General features: G+C 42.4%; 1 protein-coding gene across 1 annotated transcript in view; it reads right to left on the reverse strand.

The window, feature by feature from the left end:
- Positions 1-18,679, reverse strand: part of LOC131398451 (cationic amino acid transporter 4-like) — a 143,013-nt gene that overhangs the window by 95,484 nt on the left and 28,850 nt on the right. The window lies entirely within an intron of this gene.

The following is an 18,679-nucleotide window of genomic DNA, read 5'->3' on the forward strand; positions in this document are numbered from 1 at the left end:
TCTTGTTTACTGTGCTTTTCTGGTAATCTCCCATAACTGACTCCCCCCACCTCCAACATCCTCCTTTGTCTTTAGTTGAAGATGGTATTTAAGATGAGAATCTCTGCCATTTTTTTGAGAAACTCAGTTCCCCTGGTTTCTCCCATGTATACATGTTATTAAACTTGGTATTATTTTCTCCTGCTAACCTGTCTTTTAATTATTTGGCCAGCCATAAGAACCTTGAGGGAAAGGGCGAAGGGGGATTCTCCCTCTTCCCCAACACCATCCTAGGGGGTGTATTGCACTGTGGTTTTGATTTGCATTTCCCTGGTGACTAACGATGTCAAGAATCTTTCTACGTGCTTATTGGACATTTGTATGTCTTCTCTGGAGAAATGTCTATTCAGATCCTTTGTCCATTTTTATTTATTTTTATTTATTTATTTTGGTGAGGAAGATTGGTCCTGAGCTAACATCTGTGCCAATCTTCCTCTATTTTGTATGGGGTAAACTGCCACAGCGTGGCTTGATGAGTGGTGTGTAGGAGCACTCCCAGAATCCAAACCCACGAACCCTAGGCCGTCGAAGCAGAGCACAGGAACTTAACCACTACACCACCAGGCTGGTCCCCTTTGTCCATTTTTAAATTGAGCTATTTATCTTTTCATTGTGGAGTTGTAAGAGTTCTTTCTATAGACTAGATACAATCCCCTTATCAGATATGTGATTTGTGAATATTTTCTCCCATTCTGTGAGTTACTCTCTTTTCACTTTCTTGATAGTATCCTTTGAAGCACACAAGTTTTTAATTTTGATGAAGTCCAATTTATCTGTATTTTTCTTAATTTGCTTTAACTTTTGGTGCCATATTTAAAGAAACCATTGGGGGGAGGGAAAAATGGGCAAAGGGGTCAATTTTATGGTGATGGATGGAAACTGTACTTTTGGTGGTGAGCACACTGTAGTATATACATATGTCAAATTATAATGCTGTACACCTGAAACCTATACAATGTTACAAACCAATGTTACCTCAATGAAAATAAAAAATAAAAGAAACAAAGACAGAAACCCTCGCCTAATCTGCCTAATCATGAAGATTTACTCCTATGTTTGCATCTAAGAGTTCGTTGGGAGTTTAAACTGCCCCACAGCGTTGCTGCCTCGGCATCCATCTTGTGTGGCCAAGCAGCCTGCAGGGGCCTTGAAGTGACACTAGCCCCTCCCGAGAGTGCACGCCCCAGATAACCACCCGCAGAGTCACAAGTAAGTTCCTGAGATGACTCCCGCCACTGCCCTGTGAGAAGCATTCTCCCCGCCTCCCAGGGCCTTCCCCTGTGCACCCCTTAGATAAGACCCCTGTGAAGCTTACCAAAACCTCTTTTTGATTTGAATTGACCAATCCTGACTTAGCCTGGGAACTCCAAAGTACTCCACCTGTGAACCCGAATAAAACCATATGTCCCAGGTCCTGCCCTGCTCTCTGCCTGTTCTCTGCCTTAACCTCCAGGTGTGGCCCCTAAAGGTGTGCTGTGGACCTGCTCCAGGACCTGTGAGTAACAAACTTCTCTATTTCAGTTCCTTTGTGGTCTGTTATTGAACAGAGGCTCACCATCCAACACCCCCAGGGCTCTACTTAACAAATGTTAATTTAACAAAGTCACAATAGGTATTACAGGCATACCTCCTTTTATTACGCTTTACAGATATTGCATTTTTTTTTTACAAATTGAAGGTGCAGGGGAAGAGGGAGAATTCCCTCCTTTTCCCCTTCTGGTTCTTGTGGCTGGTCAAAGAATTAACAATGACATAAGGCAGGTTAGCAGGAGAAATTCAAACAAAGTTTAATCCATATACAGGGAGAATTCACATAAGCATGAAGAATTCCAAAGACAGTCAGGCAAAATGAGGTATATAGATCTTTCTGGACTAAGGAGAGGGAGATAGAAGTGTGAGACTTCGAAGGGGGAGAAGGCAATTTACAGGAAAATGAAGAGTTCATATTTGGTAAACAAATGTTTGCATTGTCCCATCTATAGACAATGGGGCCCTAGATAGATCCTTTGATAAAATGGCCCTTGATAGATGCCTTCCTGCCTACCACACCTCGAATTATCTATGGTAAGATCTCCTTGCTCGGACAGCCCCTTCTACCTTAAATTCTTTTTGACAATTTCGGGGAAGGTCAAATGTTCTTCCAGAGTCTTCTGAGCCTTGATTGTCTATAGCTTGAAATGATCCACATACCAGAGTGGCACATCTTGGAGTGGCCTGCCACGAACTCCATCAGTTCCCTCCTCTGAAACTTCCCTAGAAAGTTCACATATTAAAAGCTGAGCTGATGACTGTGAAGAGAGAAAATGAATTAGTAGTTAACTGATAAGAAATCTGCAAAGGGAGAAAAGAACATAGATTAGAATGAGAATGAACAAGCAGAAAAGAAAGGATCAGAGCACATCTCCTCACACCCTGTTAAACCAGTTCCCTGATCCTGGGAATAAGTCAGCCCAATAAAATGGGTGAGCTTCATTCATCTGATGGAAAATATGAATCTTCTCCTTTAATAGATGTAAGTTAGATACTACTTGCCCTGTTTGGTTCACACAAAAGCAACCTTTTTCACCGATGATTGCACAAGCTCCTCCTTGCTGGGAAGTCAGTGTGCCCAGAGCAGATTGATTGTGGAGGACCGCAGGGGCCAGGCTGTTAATCTGTGACTGGAGTATTTTCAAAGTTTACATGGTAGTGTTGAGCTCCTGTTCCATTACCATGGAGAGATTTAAGATCACCTTTTCCAACTCGTAATTTCCAAAGATGGAGAATAAGACTCTTGATGTTGAAAAGAACTTGGAGTTGTGATACACAGGTGGATTCTATGGAACCCAAGTTTGCAGTGTGGCTGGCATTTAGGGTGGAGTGTCTGGTGACAGAAGGGGCCAGGTATCCAAGTCCACATCGTCCTGACCAATTAGGTGGGAACCCTTCCTATACTTTGTTGCCACATAAAATAAAAAGACCACTGTGGTTTACAGACAAGGTTAGAAGGGAACCTGTAGTTCCCAGGGTCTGGAGTATTCCATGACCTTTGCCACTGGTACTCTTAGTGCCTAAACATCTCCGTTTTCCATGCACTCCTGTCAACCTGGGAGAGTAAAACACATTGTGAAATAGCTGGTACAGGAGGCCTGCAGTCTGATTTGGCAGCTATAATGCCTGGTCCTGTCACCTGACCAAGTGAGTCCAGAGTTTGGATCCACCCGTATATAGTTTGTGGTTTTGGGCAGCTTAACCACGTTGGGCAGCTGCTATACCCCAAGTTGTACGAGGGTGACTCATAAGCCATCTTGAACATTTGGTGATTTGGCAAATGTTTGTGCCAAAAGGAGTAATGTTAGAGTCAGTTACAATTTCCTTGAGAGATTTGAAGATGCCACCTATGGAATCAAACCACAGAATTTGATTGCAATATTGTCCTGGAATGTCACTGTTGACTGAAGTACAGAGTCTAGGTGATCTTAGTGAACGAGTTTATTCAATAATCAGCGTGGGGAGTTCAAACCCCAGGAAAACAGTTCAACAGATGCTCTGACGGAGCTGCCCTGAGGGTGTGAGTGTTAAGTGCAGCTTCTTTCTCTTTCTCAATCACTGTAGGTGCAGGGATTAGGAAGAGGAAAAAACGTTACAATTAGAGTTCATATATGTCAAAAAAAAAAAAAAAAGGATAGAGTGTATCTGGGCTTTTCTCTAGATCTTGCATTGAAGAGAACATAAACAAGAATTCCTTGGTTCCACACCACACAAGTTCAGAGATGTTGACGTTATCTACGTGTGGAGGAGGCGAGGACCAGGGTTGTTAATTGTTCCCTCAATCTCTAAGAAATGCAACTGGGAATGTGAGAGCGAGGTACCCCTTCATCTCTTCCTGCTGTGGATCTGTCCAGCTGGTGTCTTCTGTCATGAGGTGGGGGCTGCAAGGTCGTTGGGCACAGGCTGAGGATGGCCTGCACGGCTGCTTCTCAGGACAGCCTGGATGTTCCTGTACTGACTTAAACCTCTGCAGTTTGCTTGCTAGATTTGCCTGTTAGACCAGGGAGAGGGGTCCCAAAAATCGGTCCACATTACCCAGGAAAGGTCCAGGGTCATGTTTACTTTCGATGCAAAAGGAAAAATTTTCACCTGTTGTCTTTATCTGATCAAGGGACAGCCCTGGAGCTTCTCTAGAGGTTTTCTGGGGCCCAAGTGACTCAACAGAAGAAGAGGCAGAGTGATGTTTTCCTTGTCATGGATGCCATACCCTCTCGTTCATCCATCTTCTGTACTTAGTCCACCAGGTGTTCACATCAGCAGGAGCAGAGACTAGTTCAGGTTCTTTTGTGCTCTCTAGCTGTCGACATAGCCAGCAGTCAGATTGATTAGTTAGTGTGGCCAGGGTTTGGTAAACTGGCATAGCGGGTGTTTGGTCTGTGCTCGACCTGTTGAGAAAGAGAGGGTTAGTAAGAGCAAGATGCAGATTGGAAAAGAGCCTATAGTGGAAACTTAGAGAGGAGAAGAGGGACAGATACAGAAGAGTGCTCTCCAGTCAGCTTTCTAATAAATGGTTAAAAGGAATATATATATATTCATTAATAGGAAAGTGCATGTGTGTGTGTGTGTGTGTGTGTGTAGGGAGTTTTAAAACAAGGGGGGAATAGGTGAAAGCGAGGTTTCTTCATCCATGATCTTGGGAAAAGCATCTACTCCATGAGGCCAGCTGCTTATGGGGCCTGGGAATTGGCCCTGGAAATCCTTAGTTTAAGGTCACTTGTGGGACTCTCCCAGTTGTCTTGCGAATGATGTTCCGGGTCTACTTTGGCATGGCTTGCATGGATCCAGGAAGATCTTTCCTTTATTTTGATGGCAGTGTATGTGATCAGTAGGACTTCATAAGGTCCTTCCCAGTGAGGTGACAGCACATTTTTTTCTTCTAAGACCTGGATATACACACGATCTCCTGGTCCAAAGGGATGACAAGTCTTGTAAGAAGGTGGGGGCCATGCCTCTTTTGGGTAAAAGGTGATATGCTTCAAATATACTAGTGAATTTTTGTCTATAGCTAGCCATAGTGTCAAACTGTTCACTTAAGTTCCAATGATATTCACTTAAGCCAGGAATGGAAGGTTTAGAGGTGCCAGTAGGCATCGGGCATCCAAAAACCATTTCAAATGGAGTCAATCCGTATCTCCTATTTGGAGTATTTTGGATTTTTATAAGGGCCAAGGGCAGAGCTTCTGGTCATTTAAGTCCAGTTTCTTGACAGACCTTTCCTAAAGTCCTTTTGATGTCTAGATTTTTACATTCCACTTGCCCTGATGATTAAGGATGATATGGGGTATGAAATTTTAATAAGTACCCCAGAGTTGCTACACGCAAGTGATTTATCTGCTGTAAAATGAGCTCCTTGGTCTGATTCAATCCATAAAGGAATGCCAAAACAAGGAATAACCTCAGTCATTAATTTCTTTACCACTGTTGTGGCAACTGCACATCTAGTCAGATAGCATTCAGTCCATCCACCAACCATGCAAATGATAACCAAACAGTGAGAATAGCCTAAAGCTGGGGGCAGGTCTATAAAGTCCATTTGGAGTGCCGCAAAGGGCAGTGTGGGCCTGGGGGGACTTCCTGGGTACACTGATTTCTCCCAGAAAGTCGGTGAGATTGGCACGTATTGCACTGGGAAATAACTGAGTCAGAAATTTTGTGGCTGCCTGGGCAAAACCAATTGTCCTTTAGTTCCTTAACCATCTCCCGTCTGCACATCTGTCCCATTTGGTGGGAGATAAGTGCAAGCCAAAAAGTCAAAGGGAAAGGAGCTACAGGAAATCCATTTGGCCCAGTTTCTAATCCATCTGATCATTGTTTGGCACCCTTTTGTATCCAATTGCCTTTTTCAGATTACAGGGCATTTGCCTGATAGTTAATAATATCAGTCAGGGATAAAGGCAGGTTTAAAAATTGGATGGAGAAAGGACAAGGGGGTTCGTGGTGAGCTGCATATTGATCAGCTCTGTCAGCCTGTCATTTCCTGAAGATATGACATCAGTCTCCTGAGCATGGGCTGAGCAGTGAACAGTGGCAATTTGAGAAGGGAGGTGAATAGCTAGTAACAGGGCAGCAATTAAGTGTCCATTAGCAATAGGGGTTCCTGCAGAAGTTAAGAATCCAGGGAATTTCCAAATTGTGCGAACAGCATGGCAGACTCCAAAAGCATATCTGGAGTCAGTGTAAAGAGTGGCAGTTTCCCTTTGCTCATGTGCAGGCTCTAGAAGGAGCTATGAGTCCAGCAGCTTGGGCTGATTTTACAGTGGGCAAAGAACAAGCTTCAAGCATTTCATGGGGGGAGATTGTGGCATAACCAGTTGTTGTTTCCCCAGAAATTCCACTCACAGGAGTCGTCACAAAACAGAAATAAGTCTGGAGTGTCTAAAGGGGTGTCCAAGAGACCCTCTCGTGGCTATGAGACCATTTCTCTAGTTGCAGGGCAATCAGTGGGATGGAGTAGGGCTCTCCGTCATCAGGGAGGGGGTCATAAGGAGGCTGATTCAAAGTGTTACAAGGATGTGAGATGATGGGAGGGTTAGTTAAAAGAGCCTACTCATAGGTGGTCTGTGGTCGTGTGGAGAGGTGTTGTGTCCTGTGAACTTGCAAAATAGCAGACAGAGCACAAGGAACATAGAGATGAATGGGAGAGCCTAATGTTAGAGCACTGGCTTTGTCAGTCAGGGTGGCAGGTGTGGCCACTGCATGTAAACATGGGGACATACCTGATGCCACAGGGTCTAGTTGGCATGAGAAATATGTTACAGAATGTATCTGAGCGGCAAAAGACTCTCCTAGAATGCCTGTAGCAATTCCATTATTTTCATGGCAGTGTAGATGAAAAGGTTAGTCAAAATCAGGTAAGCCAAGAGCCGGGGGTGTGGACAAAGCTAATTTTAAGGTTTCAAAGGAGTTTAATGGCTCTGAAGACCAGGAAGCAGGCTCTGGGGTGACATCTGGGTAAAGGGCATACAAAGGTTTAGCAAGGGCTACAGAATTAGGAATCCATTGGGACAGTAACCAGCTGCCCCTAGATATTTACACAGCTGTTTTTTCATTTTGAGGAGAGGGATGGACAAAATGGACTCAAGGTGTGTGGGGTCAGCTTTGAATGCCTTGAGACAGCTCATGCCCTGAGTAGGTACCAGTCATTTGCACCCACTGATGTTTTGATCTGGAGGGTTTATGGTCTCATGCAGCTCGTGCCTTCAGGAGAACAAGGGAGTCTGCAGGGCTCCCTGTTGAGTTTGATCACAGAGTAGAAGGTCATCCTCATATTGAACAGGAGTGGAGCCTTGAATAAAGACTACAGAATCCAAGTCAGCTGTGAGGATTTGGGAAAATATTGAGGTGGACTCACAATATCCCTGAGGTAGGTGAATCCATGTGAATTGCCTCCCTTTAAATGTAAATGGAAAAAGAACTTGTGAGTCAGGGTGCAGAGGCATTGAATAGAACACCGAACATAGGTCAACTCCTGTCACCCAGGCTGCACCAGCAGGAACTGAGGTCAGGATGACAGCTGGATCGGGGACCAAGGATGCTGAGGAATACACAAGACTTGATGGCCTGAGGTCTTGTACAAATCTGTAGATTTGGTTCCCATCTGAGTCAAACTTGCCTTCTTTTTTTCACTGGCAAGATTGGAGTATTACAAGGTGAGGAAGTAAAAACTAGTACACCCTGTTGCAAAAGGGAGTCTGGTATAGGTTCAATTCCTCACTCTGCATCTCTGGAGAGCAGGTATTGGGCTACTGATGGAAATGGTTATTCTTTTTCCAAGTAATGTTCATGGGTTCTGCACTCAGTAACAATTCTACTTCATTTGCATGTGTAGCCCAGAGACTAATTGGGACATCTTTTGTAGACTTATCCTCTTGGGAAGAATTTAAATCAGGTGAACAGTGGGAGACTAGAAAGTCATGATGAGTGTTAAGGGGCCTAAAGATGTTGGAGTGGGCTGAGATATGGGCCATGATATAGGCTGCCCAGAGACTCCAAAAGCTTGAGTAGAATCAGACGTGACAGGTAGAGATAAATCCTGTGAATGGATAGTAGAGAAAGTCACACAGTGTCAATTAGGAAATCCAGTTCCTGATCCTCTATTTTAAGTTTAGTGGTAGGCTCAGGGGTGTGACGGAAGATCGGATGACCCCAACATTTAAGGGAAAATGCCCCTCAGGAGGAGAAAAATAAGCCTTCTGGGGGTGCTGGGACTAAGGGGGGTATCTTTTCAATTTTCCCTTCTCTTAAGAGCGAACAATTTCTTTTCTAATGCCCTGGTTTCTTGCAATACCTGCAAGTGTGTGGAGGTGAATAGGGAGGCCTCTGAGTGGGCTGTAATTTACTCTCAGAGTTACATTTTTGCTTCTCTAAAGATTCAAATTATAAAGCCAGAAGAGTTGCTTCTAATTCTTTTTTTCTTTTGTTTTCCTCCTGACTATTTTCAAAGAATTGTGTAGCAGCCTCCATTATTATGCTTAATGGTTGCCCTGACCCACCAACCACACTATTTGTTTTTTTATATCAGGAAGAAAATTTCCTATTAAAGCAGAAATTAGGAGATTCCTGTGCTCTGGGGCTTCCAGGTTTCATGCAGTGTGCCTTTGAAAAGTTTGTATAAAATGTTCAACAAAGGCTTTTGGATGTTCCCCCTCATTCTGAGGGCATAATTCAATTTTTGACCAATTAACTTTAGGAGGAAATGCCTCTAAAATCTCTCCTATTAAACCTTGGATATCAGCCTCTAGCAGAGCCACTTCCTGGTCATTTGCAGGGGGACCTGGGAGAGGGTCTGACTATGTATTTCCCCTACTAGGGGGGTTTCCTCCAGGGGGCCCTCTGGCCTGTCTGATAACTACAGTGTAATCCTGGGCTGGAAGATTACCCCTTAGCAGCCAGTAGTCAAGATCTCTGTGGTGGGGTTATGAATAGCCACTAATCTTTCTAATTCCTCTCTAAATTTAGTAGGATCTTCTGACAATAGAAGCAGCAGAGTTTTATAATTTAATAGATTGGCTGCTGTCCAGGGGTCATGAATTCTCTGCAGTGGAGGTCCAGGACACATCCACAGTGGACACTACATAGGAATGCCTGAAGCTGGCAGAGCCTGATGACAGAGCCGTGGACAGTAGGAAGACTTAGGAGGGACAGCAAAGCCAGCCTTCCTGCCTCTCCTGGCAGCTTCTACTGAATCACTTCCTGGCTTTCAGCATTTACACAAGTGACCTGTATGCCCTTGGCTTGGAGGGCAGGCCTGAGTGCCCCTGTAAGTCTGCTAAAGAGAGGGAAGGGAAAATGGGCAGCTGAGTGCTGTTTGGAGAAGGTGGGGTTTTAGGATCTGAGGGAACTGGCTGAGGAGCTAAGTCTTGAGAGTGGGAGTTGAAACCAGGGGCCCAGAGATCCAACAGGTCTGGGGAGTCTGGGACAGGGAGTGGGGGATATAGGGGAGTATAGGAAGGAGGAGAAGGGGAATTTTCATTAAATTTGCTTTTTAATCTTTGTTCTAGATTTCTGACTTCTGTTCTTTCATTTTATTAAGAGATTCCCTAAGGCTAGTCATATTTTGGGGAGTTTTCTTTTCAATTTGATCTTCCCATAAATACCAATAAGGCAGCTTCTTGTGATGAAAGCTCTGTAAAATGTTTCTCAAGTATAGAAGATTTTCCAATTCTAAAGGTCCTTCATCTGGCCATTGACAAGGAGGATCTCCATTTGTATATTTACTCTAATGTGATTCCATCCAATGAGGCTTTTTAAGGGAAGACCTGAAGGTAACTTTATAGACTTAGGATAAATCTTTACCATGGATGCAAGGCGACATCCCTTAGGAGGGCACAGATGATGTAGCCCCCATGATCAAAAAAGTTCACTCCCCAGAATAGTCAGAGAAAGTAAAGGGCTTCCTTACACAGGCAGTAAAGATAGTGTAGTGAAAATGGTGTCTCTGGTCTCCCATGAGAATGTGAGATACCTCCAGTCACAGACCCACTAATATGTGACACTGGGCAGGTGCTACTGGAATGGGATTTTTCCAGCACTAAATAAGCAATGAAGGTTGACATGACAAAGGCCTTTATAGACTGGACCCTTTATGACAAGCTCCCCTGAGAGCTTGGCACAGCCAGACAGAGAGTGCTCGAGACCCCAGTCTATTTGACTGGCCACCAAGGTGCACTCCAGTAAATGCACCTTCTGGATGCTGGAGACCAAGGAGAATCTTCTCACTGGTCAAAAAGCCAAGTTCTCAGGACATAGAATAAGATGGAAGGAAAAACTTCATCTGGATGTTTTTTAAAATTATTTTACACACAATAACAGCTTTAGTGATGCTTTGGATCTCTTGGAGCCAAGCTAACACCTAGGTGGGATGTACCATGGAGTTGGGGATTGTGTGTTCTTTACAGAGTACTTCATTGCATGGAAATTTTCTTGAGGTTGGCAGGGGACCTGTTGTCCTCCACCCTGTTCTGTGACCAACTTTTCCTATCATGGGAGTCTTCTTGAGGCAGCAAGTACACTAATGGCTCTTAACTGCTCAACCCGTGCCCACCAATATTGTGGCCTCTTGGCTTCCAAGATATCCCTTAGCAACAGCTTTTACCTCATGTGCATATCAACCCACAGCAAAGTTTGTCTAAATATATGCCAGTCTGGTGAGACTGCAAAGTCTCTAGCCTGTGGGGCTGGCCCAGGCAACAGGCTTTTAGGGCCTATGCCTGTGTCCTACCCTATGGTATTTCCTTCTTATGGCATAGGACACAAAAGACAGAGACAAAAAAGAAAAAAGAAGTAACCATCTCTGGGAGCAAGAGGATCAATAAAGCCAAGAATACTCTGCCAAACTTACCAGAGTCACTAACAAGCACAAGAAACTAGTTTCCCAAATAATTTCTCCTGCCAATCTAAATTTAGAAAGAGAGAAAAGAATTCTCACCCCTTGCTTCCACTGGACCTTGCAGATAGAGATTCCGGGAGGCTGATGTGGTCAGAAATCTTACCTCTTGCCAGGCTTCATCAGATGACCCAGGATCTCCTCATCTGCATTCACCCTGGGGAGAAAACAGTTCTTCCAGCCAAAGAAGGCAGCTTGCCAGCCAGTGGGGATTCTGCTGGCTATGCCAAAACAATATGAAAAGGGGGAGAATTCCCTCCTTTTTCCCTTCTGGTTCTTATGGCTGGTCAAAGAATTTAAATGACATAAGGCAGGTTAGCAGGAGAAAATCAAACAAAGTTTAATACATGTGCACGGGGATTTCACATAAGCTTGAAGAATTCCAAAGACAGTCAGGCAAAATGAGGTATATATATCTTTCTGGACTAAAGAGAGGGAGATAGAGGTCTGAGACTTCAAAGGGGGGAGAAGGCAATTTACAGGAAGATGAAAAGAGTTCATATTTGGTAAAGAAATGTCTGCATTGTCCCATCTACAGGCAATGGGACCCAAAAGAGATCTTTAGATAAAATGGCCCTTGCTAGATGCCTTCCTGCCTACCACACCTCGAATTATCCATGGTGAGAGCTCCTTCCTGGTACAGGCCCTTCTCTCTTAAATTCTTTTCGGGAATTTGAGGGAAGGTCAAATATTCTTCCAGAGTCTTCTGAGCCTCGATTGTATTCAGCTCAAAATAATCCACATACCAGATGGGGTGGCTTGCCCTGAACCCAGTCAAAAATTCGTGGCAATACCGCATCATACAAGTCTATCGGAACAATTTTTCCAACGGCATTTGCTCACCTCATGTCTTTGTGTCACATTTTAGTAATTCTGGCAATGTTTCAAACTTTTTCATTATTATTTTGTTACAGTTATCTGTGATCAGTGATCTTTGATGTTAGTATTGTAATTGTTCGGGGGTGCCACAAACTGCATTCATATAAGACAGCAAACTTAATGGATAAATGTTGTGTTGTTCTGACCGCTCCACCAACCAGCCGTTCCCCCACCTCTCTCCCTCTCCTCAGGCCTCCCTAATCCCTGAGACACAGCAATATTGAAATTAGGCTAATTAATAACCCTACAATAGCCTCTAAGTGAAAGGAAGATTTGCATGTCTCTCACTTCAAAACAAAAGTTAGAAATGATTAAGCTGGGCCGGCCCTGTGGCTTAGCGGTTAAGTGCGCGCGCTCCGCTACTGGCGGCCCGGGTTCGGAACCCCGGGTGCACACTGACACACCACTTCTCCGGCCATGCTGAGGCCGCGTGCTACATACAGCAACTAGAAGGATGTGCAACTATGACATACAACTATCTACTGGGGCTTTGGGGAAAAAGAAGGAGGAGGATTGGCAGTAGATGTTAGCTCAGAGCCAGTCTTCCTCAGCAAAAAGAGGAGGATTAGCATGGATGTTAGCTCAGGGCTGATCTTCCTCATAAATAAATAAATAAATAAATAAATAAATAAATAAATAGATAAATAAATAAGAAAGCAATGATAAGCTTAGTGAGAAAGGCATGTGAAAATCTGAGATAGGCCAAAAGCTGGGCCTCTTGTACCAAACAACCAAGCTGAGAATGCAAAGGAAAAGTTCTGGAAGGAAATTAAAAGTGCTCCTCCAGTGAAACAGATGAATGATAAGAAAGTAAAACAGCCTTATTTTTGATATGGAGAAAGTTTTAGTGGGCTGGGTAGAGGATCAAACCAGCCACAGCATTCCCTTAAGCCAAAGCCTAATCCAGAGCAAGGCCCTCACTCTCTTCAATTCTAGGAAGGCTGAGAGAGGTGAGGAAGCTACAGAAGAAAAGACTGAAGCTAGGAGAAGTTGGTTCATGAGGTTTAAGGAAAGAAGCTGTCTCCATAACATAAAAGTGAAGGTGAAGCAGCAAGTGCTGATGTAGACGCTGCAGCAAGTTATCCAGAAGACCTAGCTAAGACCATTAATGAAGGTGGCTACTCTAAACAACAGATTTTCAGTGTAGATGAAACAGCCTTATATTGGAAGAGATGCCATCTAGGACTTTCATAGCTAGAGACGAGAAGTTAATGCCTGGCTTCAAAGCTTCAAAGGACAGGCTGACTCTCTTGTTAGAGGATAATGCAGCCGGAGACTTGAAGTTGAAGCCAATGCTCACTTAACATTCTGAAAGTCCTAGGGCCCTTAAGAATTATGCTAAATCTACTCTGCCTGTGCTCCATAAATGGAACAGCAAAGCCTGGATGACAGCACATCTGTTTATAACATGGTTTACTAAATATCTTCAGCCCATTGTTGAGACCTACTGCTCAGAAAAAAAGATTCCCAACAAAATATTACTGCTCATTGACAATACACCTTGTTGCCCAAGAGCTCTGATGGAGATGTACAATGAAATTGATGTTGTTTTCATGCCTGCTAACACAACATCCATTCTGCAGGATCTGGGCAGTTATTTTGATCATGGATCAGGAGTAATTTTGACTTTCAAGTCTTATTATTTAAGAAATACATTTCATAAGGCTATAGCTGCCATTGGTAGCGATCCCTCTGATGGATCTGGGCAAAGTAAATTGAAAACGTTCTGGAAAGGATTCACCATTCTACATGCCATTAACAAAATTTGTGATTCATGGGAAAAGGTCAAAATATCAAAGTTAATTGGAGTTGGGAAGAAGTTAATTCCAACCCTCATGGATGACTTTGAGTTGTTCAAGACTTCAGTGGAGGAAGTAACTGCAGATATGCTGGAAATAGCAAGAGAACTAGAATCAGAAGTGGAGCCTGAAGATGTGACTGAATTGCAGCAGTCTCATGATAAAACTTAAACAGATGAGGAGTTGCTTCTTATGGATGAGCAAAGAAAATGGTTTCTTGAGATGGAATCTACTCCTGCTGAAGATACTGTGAAGATTGTGGAAATGACAACAAAGGATTTAGAATATTACATAAACTTAGTTGATAAAGCAGTGACAGGGTTTGAGAGGATTGACTCCAATTTTGAAAGAAGTTCTAGTCTGGGTAAAATGCTATCAAATAGCATCACATACTACAGAGAAATTATTCATGAAAGGAAGAGTCAATCGATGTGGCAAACTTCATTCTTGGCTTATTTTAAGAAATTGCCACAGCCACCCCAAACTTCACCAACCACCACCCTGATCAGTCAGCAGCCATCAACATTGAGGCAAGACCCTCTACCAGCAAAAAGATTACAACTCACTGAAGTTGCAGATGATGGTTAGCATTTTTACCAATAAAGGTTTTTTTTGTGTGTGAGGAAGATTAGTGCTGAGCTAACATCTGTTGCCAATCCTCCTCTTTTTTTGCTGAAGAGGATTGGCCCTGGCCTAACATCCATGCCCATCTTCCTCTACTTTATATGTGGGATGCTGCGACAGCGTGGCTTGATAAGTGGTGCATAGGTCAGTGCCCGGGATCTGAAACTGTGAAGCCCAGGCTGCTGAAACAGAGCATGGGAATTTAACCATGCCACCAGGCCAGCCCCCCAATAAAGTATTTTTTAATAATGCATGTACATTATTTTTTTAGACAGAAAGCTTTGCACACTTAATAGACTACAGTATAGTGTAAACATAACTTTTATATGCACTGGGAAACGAAAAAATTCATGTGACTCACTTTGCTGCAACATTCATTTTATTACAGTGGTTTGAAACAGAACCCATAATATCTCCAAGCTATGCCTGTATAGTTTCAGCTCTGATATTTAGGTCTTTGATTCATTTAGAATTAATTTTGTGTGTGGTGTGAGGTAGGAGTCTGACTTCATTCATTTGCACGTGGATATCCAGTTGTTGCAGCACAGTGTGTTGAAAGGACTATTGTTTCCCCTACTGAATTGTTTTGGCACTCTTGTCAAAAATCAATTGACCATCAAGAGAATGAGAAGACAAGGCACAGACTAGGAGAAAATATTTGTAAAAGACATAGCTGATAAAGGATTGTTATCCAAAATATACAAAGAAGTCTTAAAAATCAACAATAAGAAAACCGACCACTCAATTAAAAATGGGCAAAAGATCTGAATAGACACCTCACCAAAGAGGACAGACAGTTGGCAAATAAGCCTATAAAAAGATGCTCCACATCATATGTCGTTAGAGAATTGCAAAGTAAAACAACAATGATGTACCACTATACACCTGTTAGAATGGCAAAAGTCCGACGCACTGACACCACCAAATGTTGCTGAAGATGCAGAGCAACAGGAATGCTCCTTCATTGCTGGTGGGAATGCAACATGGCACAGCCATTTTGGAAGACACTTTGGCAGTTTCTTACAAACTAAACATACTTTTACCATATGATTCAATAACCACACTCCTTGGCGTTTACCCAAATGAGTTGAAAACTTACATCCACACAAAAACCTGCACATGGATGTTTACAGCAGCTTTATTCATAATTGCCAAAACTTAGAAGCCACCAACATGTCCTTCAGTAGGTGAATGGATGAATAAACTGGTAGATTCAGACAAGAAATATTACTCAGCACTGAAAAGAAAGAAGCTATGAAGCCGTGAAAAGACATAAGACAACAGTAAACGCATATTACTAAGTGAAAAAGGCCAATGGAAAAGGCTACATACTGTATGATTCGATACCAACTATATGACATTCTGGAAAGGCAAAACTGTGGAGACAGTAAAAAGATCAGTGGTTGCCAGTGGTTCATGGGGAGGGAGGGATGAATAGGTGAAGCAGGGAGGAATTTTAGGGCATACTGTAGTAGTCTATACATGTCATACATTTGTAAAACCCATGGAAGGTACAACATCGAGAGTGAATCTCTCGATGTATAGTGTGTTGCTATGTGTTATGTGTTGCTATGTGTTGCATAGATAATGTATCTATGGACTTCAGGTGATGATGATGTGTCTACGAGGGTTCATCAATTATGACAAATGTACCAATCTGGTGTGGGGGGGTGTTGATAGTGGGGGAGGCTGTGCATGTGGAAGGGCTGGGGGTATATGGGAACTCCACCTTCTGATCAATTTTCTTGTGAACCTAAAACTGCCCTAAAAAATGAACTCTATTTAAAAAAAATCAATTGGTCATAAATGTAAATTGGCCATAAATTTTAAAAAATAAATTTCCCATATTTTTGGACTCTCAGTTCTATTGATCTATATGTCTATCCTTATTCAGTAACACACTGTCTTGATTCCTGTAGCTTTGTGGTCAGTTTAGAAATCAGAAGTGTAAGTCCTCCAACTTTGTTCTTTGTCAAGATTGTTTTGAATATTCTGAGTTCCTTGCATCTCCATGCTAATTTTAGAATCAACTTGATAATTTCTGCAAAAAAAGGCAGTTGGGATTTTGATAGGGATTGCACTGAATCTGAAGACCAGTTTGGAGAGTACTGCCATCCTGACAATATTTTTCCTGTCCATGAACATGGGATATCTTTCTACTTATTTATTTATTTATTTATTTTTAATTTTTTGTTTATTGCAATAACATTGGTTTATAACATTGTATAAATTTCAGGTGTACATCATTATACTTCTATTTCTGCATAGATTACATCATGTCCACCACCCAAATACTAATTACAACCCATCACCACACACACGTGCCAAATTATCCCTTTCACCCTCCTCCCTCCCCCCTTCCCCTCTGGTAACCACCAATCCAATCTCTGTCTCTACGTGTTTGTTTATTGTTGTTATTATCTACTACTTAATGAAGGAAATCATACGGTATTTGACCTTCTCCCTCTGACATATTTCACTTTGCATAATACCCTCAGTGTCCATCCATGTTGTCACAAATGGCTGGATTTCATCGTTTCTTATGGCTGAGTAGTATTCCATTGTGTATATGTACCACATCTTCTTTATCCATTCATCCCTTGATGGGCACTGAGGTTGCTTCCAAGAATTGGCTATTGTGAATAACGCTGCAATGAACACAGGGGTGCATGTATCTTTATGCATTGGTGTTTTCAAGTTCTTTGGATAAATACCCAGCAGTGGAATAGCTGGATCATATGGTAGTTCTATCCTTGATTTTTTGAGGAATCTCCATACTGTTTTCTATAGTGGCTGCACCAGTTTGCACTCCCACCAGCAGTGTACGAGAGTTCCCTTCTCTCCACATCCTCTCCAACACTTGTTGTTTCCTGTCTTGTTAATTATAGCCATTCTGATGGCCATGAGGTCATATCTCATTGTAGTTTTGCTTTGCATTTCCCTGATAGTTAATGATTTTGAACATTTTTTCATGTGTCTGTTGGCTATCTGTGTATCTTCTTTGGAGAAATGTCTGTTCAGGTCTTTTGCCCATTTTTTTTTTTTTTTTTAGCAATAAAGTATTTTTATTGATATTTTAATGGTTTCTAACATTGTGAAATTTTGGGTTGTACATTTTTGTTTGTCCATCACCCCATATATGACTCCCTTCACCCCTTGTGCCCACCCCCCACCCCCACTTCCCGGGTAACCACAGTCCAGTTTTCTCTGTCCATGTGTTGGTTTATATTCCACATATGAGTGAGATCATACAGTGTTTGTCTTTCTCTTTCTGGCTTATTTCACTTAACATAATACGCTCCAGGCCCATCCATGTTGTTGCAAATGGGACGATTTTGTCTTTTTTATGGCTGAGTAATATTCCATTGTATATATATACCACATTTTCTTAATCCAATCGTCAGTCGAGGGACATTTAGGTTGCTTCCACTTCTTGGCTATGGTGAATAATGCTGCAATGAACATAGGGGTGCATAAGCCTCTTTGGATTGTTGATTTCAGGTGCGTTGGATAGATTCCCAGTAGTGGGATGGCTGGATCATAGGGCATCTCTATTTTTAATTCTTTGAGGAATCTCCATACCGTTTTCCATAGAGGCTGCACCAATTTGCATTCCCACCAGCTGTGTATGAGGGTTCCTGTTTCTCCACATCCTCTCCAACATTTGTTGTTTTTTGTCTTGGTGATTATAGCCATTCTAACGGGCGTGAGGTGGTATCTTAGCGTTGTTTTGATTTGCATTTCCCTGATGATTAGTGATGTTGAGCATCTTTTCATGTGCCTATTGGCCATCTGTATATCTTCCTTGGAGAAGTGTCTGTTCATTTCCTCTGCCCATTTTTTGATCGGGTTGTTTGTTTTTTTGTTGTTCAATTGTGTGAGTTCTTTATATATTATGGAGATCAACCCCTTGTCAGATGTATGTTTTGCAAATATTCTCTCCCAGCTGGTTGGTTGTTTGTTCATCTTGATTCTGGTTTCATTTGTCTTATAAAAGCTCTTTAGTCTGATAAAGTCCCACTTGTTTATTTTTTCTTTAGTTTCCCTAGTCTGGGTAGGCATGTCATCCGAAAAGATTCCTTTAAACCCAATGTCAAATAGTGTGTTGCCTATATTTTCTTCTATGAGTTTTATAGTTTCAGGTCTCACCTTCAGGTCTTTGATCCAATTTGGTTTAATTTTTGTGAATGGCGATAGCAGATGGTCCACTTTCATTCTTTTGCATGTGGCTGTCCAGTTTTCCCAACACCATTTATTGAAGAGACTTTCCTTTCGCCGTTGTATGTTCTTAGCACCTTTGTCAAAAATTAGCTGTCCATATATGTGTGGTTTTATTTGTGGGCTTTCAATTCTGTTCCATTGATCTGCGTGTCTGTTTTTGTACCAGTACCATGCTGTTTTGATTACTATTGCTTTGTAGTAT

Source organism: Diceros bicornis, chromosome 35 (genome assembly GCF_020826845.1).
Source record: "Diceros bicornis minor isolate mBicDic1 chromosome 35, mDicBic1.mat.cur, whole genome shotgun sequence".
In the NCBI taxonomy this organism is placed as follows: Eukaryota; Metazoa; Chordata; class Mammalia; order Perissodactyla; family Rhinocerotidae; genus Diceros; species Diceros bicornis.